We start from the raw sequence: 9,240 nt of genomic DNA, 5'->3' as shown, positions 1-9,240 counted from the left end.
CTGACTCTTCCATGGGGTTCGTGAGTATCCTGGCTAGAGGATTCGAGAAGCTCCTCCTCACTATGGGCTGCACCGCATGGATCCCCTGATGTGGGGGTGCTGCTCTAGCTCCATCTCTCCTATCTTCCCAGATCCCAGCCTTAGAGGCCCCCGCATTGTGGGGTAGCCTACTTACACTGAGTCTCAACAAAAGGGCTCAAAGCCAAACCCCTCCCTCAAGAACAGCCAACCCCCTAAAGATCAAGGCCCCTCCTGAGCCAGGACGAGTCTGGCAGGCCGCAGCCCTGCTGCCCCCGCTTCTCAGCCCTGCGGGCTCCCCTGCCTCTTCCCCCTTTCTCAGGGGCCCATCAGCAAGTCTGATGCCCAGGGCACGAGATGCCCATCTCCCTGCCCCACAGCCTCACACCCCAGCTTCCCAAATGACCGTCTGAGGGGTCCCTTCATTTGATGTGAGGGAAGGAAAAGCACCCCTGTGCTCCCTCTGGGGGGGCAGCCAGCCCCTCTTACCATGAACACCGCACCCCCCACAAGGCTAATCATAAAAACTCCCCTGTCTCTGGGCACCTTATATAAAATGACAGATCAGATCTCCCCCTTCCTACCCTTTCATCCTGTGGTGGCTGCAAATTTCTACCAGCACCTACTAGGTCGTGGAGGGAGGTATCTGTCTGCTTCCCTCCGCCTCTTCTTAAAAAGCAGGAGTCTTGGGGGCACCTGGTGGCTCCGTGGTTGAGCGTCTGCCTTTGGCTCAGGTCGTGATCCCAGGGTCCTGGGATCGAGTCCCACATCAGGCTCCCTGTGTCTCTGACTCTGAGTGTGTGTGTGTATGTGTGTGTCTTTCATGAATAATAATAAATAAATAAATAAATAATAAATAAATAAATAAAATCTTAAAAAACAAAAAGAGTAGGAATCTCTGAGCCTCTTTCTATCAGACTGGGGTTTTAGTCACAGTTCTGGGACAGCATCTGTTTCTGCATCTGTCTCCCCGACTGAACTGTGTGCTCCGTAAAGACAGAGGCCATGTCTCACTCGTTGGTGTATCCCAGCCCAAAGCACAGCACCAGGCAGGAACGGGCGGGCCCTCCATAAGTGTAGACTGAATGAAGTGGGATCAAAAGAATAATTAATGGATGGATGGATAAATAAGCAAGTGATTTATAAATAACAGATGGATAGATAGCTGGGTAGATGGGTAGGTGATGATAGATAGATGATAGATAGATAGATGATAGATAGATAATAGGACCCCTTTCCAACTCCCACTGATAGTGACAAAAATAAACCACCACTGGTCTTGTGTGTTCTCTCAGCCTGAGATGTCACAGGCAGAACAGTGAGAACTTTATTGAAGAATCCCCTGGAAGGGATGCCTGGGTGGCTCAGTGGTTGAGCGTCTGCCTTCAGCCCAGGGCATGATCCTGGGGTCCTGGGATCGAGTCCCATATCGGGCTCCCTGCATGGAGCCTGCTTCTCCCTCTGCCTGTGTCTCTGCCTCTCTCTTTCTCTCTGTGTCTCTCATGAATCTAAAAAAAAAAAAAAAAAATTCCCCTGGAATTGATTGTTTCAGATTCTCTTTTCATCCTCTTACATCCTATTCTTCCTCCTTCTCTCAGGTTTCGTTAAGCTCAGATACAAGGATATTTACACTATACTAGGAAGAAAAAACAAAATACTCTCTTCATCTAAAACATCTGAATGAGAGAAGTGTGTTAAATATCCCTGGTATTTATAAGAAGTGAGATTTGTCCAAAAAGTCTCAAAAATGTCCACCACTCTGGAATGGTATAAAATAACACTTAAATAACTGTCTCACTTAGAAACACTTTCTAAAAGTCAGGTATTTGGGCGGGGGGGGGGGGGGACAAAAAGCCTGGCCTGCCCATGGCTAGCGCTTCTCCTTTGTTTCTTCCTAAAGGCCCACCATCCCAAGGACATAATCCATCCCAAGCCATGAAGAAGAACCAGAAATCAAGAAACACGAGATGCAGCCTTGACCCTCCCACCAACCTCCATTTGGTTTCCTCATCTGTGAAATGGGGAATTTGAACCTTAGGAATCGTAAGAAGCTGTCTACCTCTAAAATTCTATAATTTTAATTTAAACTCTACATACTTGAAACCCATGAACAATCTGACAACAATGAAAGTTCTTCTTGAAAGAGAAGGTAATTTCCAAACGAAGTGTGGTAGGCTGAATGATACCAACCCCCAAAGTTGCCCATACCCCACTCCCTGGATCCTGTGAATACGTTACATTACGTAATACAGCAGACATTGCGGAGATAATTAAGTTTACAGACCTTAAGAGAGAGAAGTTATTCTGAATTATCCAGGTGGGCCCAATCTAAATGCATGAGCCCTTAAAAGCAAAGAGATGTCCTCGGCCAAGAGGCAGCAGTAGGAGAAGTCAGGGAGATTTTAAAAGGTGAGGAGGACTCCACCCATCCCCGAGCCATATGAAAAGCATGAGGAGGCATGCCAGCAGCCTCTAAGAGCACAGTGAACCACCAGAAATTGGGATGGGGGGACCTCAGTCCTATGGCCACCAGGAACCAAATTGGGCAGCAACCTGAATGAACTTGGAAGCAGATTCATTCTAAAAGTCTCCAGAGGAGGAGGGGCACCTGGGTGGCTCAGCAGTCGAGCATCTGCCTTTGGCTCAGGGCGTGATCCCGAAGTCCCGGGATCAAGTCCTACATCGGGCTTCCTGCATGGAGCCTGCTTCTCCCTCTGCCTGTGTCTCTCATGAATAAATAAATTTTTTAAAAAAATCCAGATCTGCTGATTCAAATCCACACTCTTATCCATATGCTGTCTCTCTTTAACAGAACTAAGAAAACAAGAAGTCTTGTTCAAAGCTCTGTTCACACCTATTGACAAATGGCCTAATACATAGGGACTATACATAAATATCCTAGACTAAGCTCCCACTTGCATAGATCAGCCCTGCTTTCCACTCTTGCAACCATTCCACATAAATCATATTTGGGATAAAGACGGGTTCGTAACATCTACAGAAATCAGATGTGCAGAAATGACAGCAAAGCCAATGAATTAGCAGCAATGTTTTTCCCATTGTTGCATCTAGCACTTGACGTGGAATCAATGTCTAACCCTAACCCTAACCTTTCCTTTTTTTTTTTTTTTTTTTTTTTTTTTTGTGGAGAGAAACATCCTACGGAGGGACATACTACAAAGAAACTTCTGGACATCCTCTGAAATTATCGAGTCTCAAGTGGCAAATGATGCGGATTGCCATAGAAGTAAAACTGATTCTTTTCCCTGCGCTGTATGGCAGGTCGAATGGCTTGTTGGCTTTTGCAGATCTGACCCCGGTAGATAAAAATGAACTGTAAGTATGATTCCCTTTACACTCCAACATGACTTCTGCCACTTTGGAAGGATTAGAGAAAAAAATGACAAACTTGCTGTGCAACCAGGGCTTGGATCAAGGTGACCAGCCAAAGGACCTCACTCCTACAATAACAAGTGAAAACAGGAGTAAAAACAGAGCACCTCAAAGCATGGCATTTGGCACTTGAGTTTTCTGGATGTAAATGAAGCAATGTGTTCTTTTAAATTACATTATGTTAAATGAGCCCCTGATTCCTCCCAATCTTCCCACAGAGGGTTGTAAGGGACAAGGGAGCCCCTTTTACATAAACTGAGGAAGTCTTCATTCACAGCCAGAGACAGGTGCAGCCCCACTGCAGAGCCAAAGAGCCTCACTGCCTACAGGGCTGCCCATCTGGGATGCGGAATTCACCACCTCCCCTGTCCCCAAAGAGCCTTAGTACTGCAGTTAATGAGGTCGCCATAAAAAAACATCCAAAAATCATTACAAGTCCTCATGGGTTTCTCCCCTGAGTAAAGTGAATCTGTGAGTCCTCGTGCAGAATGCCCCACGAATGCTAGGTTGAGAGAATAGGATCCTTTCTGGGCTTCAGAGCTTTCAATCACCATCCCTGAGTGGCCTGGTAACGATCTGGATGGAGTTACCGTCTAGCAACTGGTTCCACCATTTTGACTGACGCAAGTTAGATTATTTGGCCAAGTACAAATCAATTAAATCTGATGTTCAAAATTGATCAATCAGTTCAACCAACTCAGCACGGGCCAGTTGAGAGCCAAGACACATCCTGGGTGGAATTCAGGAGGATAACAAATTTCTCCAATATGGGACAAAAAACAGATTCTGATACAAAACCAGTGAACATTTCTGGTAGCCAGATGGCCCGTAACCATCGACCACAAGACCAGCGATCCATTCCGTTGCTGCTGCCTGGGGATTCCTCGGGCTATGCGTTTTAGGGAGTCACCACCCTTGAAGGAACTGGCCTTACTCTGACCTCATCCTAAGGCTGCCTGGACCACTTCATTTGTTAAAAATACCCCCAGAACTGTCCCCATTTCAGAAAAAGCAGTGCAGTTGTGGCCAATGCTGATGTTGCTGAAGAAGCCAGCAAATCAGGCCACTCGGATTCAGGTCCAGCTACACCGCTAACTGGAGAGCCTTCTGCCCCTGGAAAGCCTTTCTGGGCTTCTAGTCCTAAGGGATCTGGGAACACACCTCGGGGTCTTTGGGGGGGGACCATCCAACCCTGTTATAGCAATGAATCTCAAAAAAAGGAGAAATAGAATGTAGGTACATGGTTCATCCCACTGACTCTCTGCCTGCTTTTCTCTCCTACCACACGCAGATGAAAACCAGAAGCAGAGACTTTCTTAAAGAAAGGAACTAAAGCTCCGGTCGTACCCATCAGCTCTCATCTTAACACTACTCTAATTCTTCCAGAAATGAAGCATGACAGTTGAGTCTGCCAGCAACTTTGCCCCCCCTGACCTTGGCAGCATGGAAAGAGTACTACTTTCCCACTGATCCGAGAGTCACTATTTGAATAATTACTCGAGATAATCACTACAAATAAACTTTCTCTCTATAATAGTAGCTATTCCACTTCTGGCTTTAATGTTACTCACCTTCTTCCAAACAAACATCATTTCCCAATGCCTGGAAAGTTCCAATCTGGTTCCAAATTTACATATTACTTTTCCATTATCTCAGGGCAGCAATAATAATAATACTAACAGTTACAACATCTTCCTTCTCCAGGAAGAATCCTGGCCACTTCTTGCACTTTTCTGGTCTGGAATTCTCTTATGGGCTTATTTTTTTTTTCTTTCTCCTCCTCCTCCTTAGTGGAAAATGTTACTTCTAGCTGCTGGATTTAATTTAATTTAATTTAATTACAGCATTTTCCACACATGCCCACAGGCTTTTGGTAATAGTTGCATTTTTAATAAATCTAATATATAATAATGACTTTGTTTTTAATTTTCCACTGAGAGTTGGATCCTAGGTTGAATACAGAACTCCAGACAGGGGCGTCTGGTTCACTCCATGTGATTGGGTTTCAGGGAACCAACGGTCTCCTAATTGGAAAGTGACTGAGCCTTCACCTTCTATCCCTGCACACCTGTGTTTAATGTCCTCAGCAAAGGATGTGAAATGACCAGTCATTTCAGTCAAAATGATCAAATAGGTTGTGCAGGCATCCCCCAGGCTGGACGATGAAAGGCCAAGCGAGGTGTGTAGGCAGTCCCTGGCCAAGACCATTATGCACAATGATTTTGATGAAGGACCTCCTGCTCTCCACCTGTGGCCACGTCACCGGGCCAATTCAGAGACGTAATTAAATATAATCCAACCGAAAGATGACTCCTGTGACCACCGATTTCTCCTTTACAAAGACCATTCCATAACCATTGTCAATATTCATTGACTGGCAGCTCTATGACTATTGGTCCAAACTCAGTTAATTCAACTCTGTGGTAACTTAACAAAGCTTAGGGTTTTTCTTCCCTTGTCTTCTTCCCCTACCCCAAGTGCTCAATAGAGAACACAATACTACAATATGTTCTCGATAATATCTAGGGTTACTTTGATTGGGTACTACCATGGGTCAGACACCATTCTAAGTGTGTTACTCATATGACTTCGTACAAGCTTCTCATGCTATTGTCCCCACTCAATAGATGAGGAAATGGAGACCTACAGGGTCCAGACAGCTTGCTCAAGTTCATCCTGCTGGTAAGTGTCAGAATCTTCCAACTGCAGAGTCTAAGCTGTCCACCATCAGGTGTGTTTACCAAGTAAAGCCCAGTACAGCAAAATCTGAAGCCAAACAGTGGGAAAATCCTCTACTTTCTTTTTGTTTTTTTTTTTAAGATTTTATTTATTTATTCATGACAGACACAGGCAGAGAGAGAGGCAGGCTCTATGCAGGGAGCCAGATGTGGGACTCCATCCCAGGACTCCAGGACCATGCCTTGGGCTGAAGGCAGGCACTGAACCGCTGAGTCATCCAGGGATCACCAACCCTCTACTTTCTTAATCAACCGGGCACCCTCTTGAGGTCAAGCATCACAGACCTCTGGTCTCCCAGCCAGTAACTGAGATCTGTCCATAGAAAACTTCACTACAGATTCCAAGCAGCTCTGAGAAAACTGGACCAGCAGGACAAGCCACAGCCTCAGAATGAAACAAAAAAGGTTGCTACACTCTTTCTCACTTGCCCGTCGCAGGGGGCATTTCTCAAAAAGATGGTGTAGGGGAGCAGTTTCACCACTGCGCCCTGGCACCCTTCCACATATCCCCTAGGCCGTGCAGGCAAAAGCTTGAAGCACAGATCATCTGAGGCATCCCAAAATGGCTCATGCTTTTCCCAGAACACAAGAGCATGGGAGGCCCATGGGGAGCTGTTGGGAGGCCATAGCCTGCTCACCTCCCTGCCTCCCCTGAGAGGCTGTCATGAGACAGCTCATCACCGCCTCCCAGGTTCTGATGCGATATGGAGTCTTTGACATGCCTCCCTCACAGCAGAAATGCAGAATATAAATCTATGTAGCTGCAGTTTAGGATTGACTCTTCGGGGGATCCCTGGGTGGCGCAGCGATTTGGCGCCTGCCTTTGGCCCAGGGCGCGATCCTGGAGACCCGGGATCGAATCCCACGTCGGGCTCCCGGTGCATGGCGCCTGCTTCTCCCTCTGCCTGTGTCTCTGCCTCTCTCTCTCTCACTGTGTGCCTATCATAAATAAATTTAAAAAAATTAAAAAAAAAAAAAAAAAAGGATTGACTCTTCGGTAGTGGGGAATCCATAAGTCATGTTGCAAAGATCCAGCCCCTTTGTCTGGGTTGTACTTTCCGGTGTGAAAGATAAGGATCACAGGGAGCTGCATACCTATTGTTTCTTCTGTTGCATATGTAATAAATGGTCTGAATCTGAAGGTGGTTTGTTTTATCTCTACCAGCCCAATCAGTCAGGCCTTGGCCTTACATTGTGTCTTGTGTGTGTGTGACGAACTGCCCCATCAAATTGGTCACCTACTCAGACAATGTAATGAAAAAGAACCAGAAAGAGTATGTTTAAATAGGAGCTCTCATTTCAACGGACAGGGTAAAGCTGATACCACCACCCCCAAATTTATATATATTTATCAAACACACACACATTTCTATTAAAAATATCCCTGAGAGATATTTTTTAAAAAGTTGCTAATCTAGGAGCATTTGCTTCTATTTGCCTTTTGTTGAACAAGCTAATGGATTTGGGAAAAATAAATGCAAATGCATACAGTTTAACAAAATTAATATTTATTTTCCATAAACAAGCTCAGGAGAATTCTCAGTGGGCACATATTTCCACATCAGACTTTAAAATTAATTATCAATTCTGAATTTCAGAATCTGTGTGAATCCAAATGCTAAGATGTGTCTGAGGATAGATCTCATTTACTCATCAGGTCTCATATGGGCCATAACAATAAAATGAACGTGGGGAACTCCCTGTTACATGGCAGGATTTGAAAATGAACTGTTCTGGTTAATAAATACAGAGGTGGCCAATTTTCAAATAGTTATGTTCAAAGAATTATGTGGAAAAAAGGATTAACATTAAAAATACCACGAACTTATTTTAATCGATTTGTGATGATTCAAGAGTCACTTGCAAGACAAAGGAAATGAATAATTATTAAGTGACCTAATTGCCAAAGAATACGGGAAACACACAAAAAAAAGTAGAGGAGATAATTCTCATCCTAAAGACCCAAACAGTCTGTTGGAGACAAGCTGTTGATTAATCGCACTAGAAAACGAGGCAACAGCATCAAACACCTCAGACTTCCCTCTGGGAAAACCAGTTCTCATACACCAGGAAGGCAAAGGGCAGTTGGAGATCACCTGATGAGGGAATGACAACCATATTCTTCTTTTTAATTTTTTCAAGTGCCTTCCTGTTTCACTAAACTAATCAGTTGTTAGAAATCCCAGGTATAATTGGCTTCATGGACAGCATAGACAAAGGAAAATTAAATCACTCCCTTCTGCAAAATATAAATGTGTCTGACACACCTAATCTCACTGGTACACTCACACAAAAAAAAGTTACTACAAAGTCATCAACCTTTCCAGTTGGACTCCTTAACTCTGTTTTATTAAGAATGATGTCATGCACTACTCCTTAGTTTCTTAAAAAAAAAAAAAAAATTCTCCATTTCTTTCCCCATAGAAGCATCTAACCATAAAGATAGTCTTCAGACTGTAGCCATTTGAAACTTATCCAGTTGGTTTCAAACCAACCAACCACAGGAGGGAGAAGGCCAGAGAGGGGAGGAGGGGAGGGTGACACGGATGCTAATAACAGTACTCCTGGGTAGGAAGGCCGCCAGTCTGAAGGCACCCTGGCAAACACGTAACCAACGTTGCATTTCATTTTACAACAAGTTCAAGGCACAGAGTTTCTTATCTCCATGCAGTGATTGGGAAGATAGGCTCGACAGTGGGGTAACTGACCCAGGATCACCATGTTTCGCATGTCTTGCCAGAACTCCAGCCACCGGGCACCAGTACCCAGAGCCCAGTGAGCGTCTGCAGGCTGCACACCATGCCAGGGTCTTCGGGCAGGTGATCAACACCTCTGAGCTCCTAAGTCTCACGGCAGGACAAGGGGGCCTGAAGTGGGGGAGAAACCAGCCAGCCACGGGGAGACCTGGAAGAGGCAGGCGGCCACAGTGGACTGGCCTGTTTCTTCCTCCCACTAAACCATTAGCACTTTAAGGACAGATGTCCTGTCTACCTAGTTATCATCCCCTAAGTTCCAGGGATGCTGCTCCGGGCAGGTTTATCGAATAAGTTGGCACACAATGGGGCGTCACCAAAGCAGGGCTTTATCTGCT

This window comes from Nyctereutes procyonoides, unplaced genomic scaffold (genome assembly GCF_905146905.1).
Source record: "Nyctereutes procyonoides isolate TBG_1078 unplaced genomic scaffold, NYPRO_anot_genome, whole genome shotgun sequence".
NCBI lineage: Eukaryota > Metazoa > Chordata > Mammalia > Carnivora > Canidae > Nyctereutes > Nyctereutes procyonoides.
The sequence above is the reverse complement of the archived record's forward strand: the minus strand, read 5'-3'. Positions refer to the sequence as shown.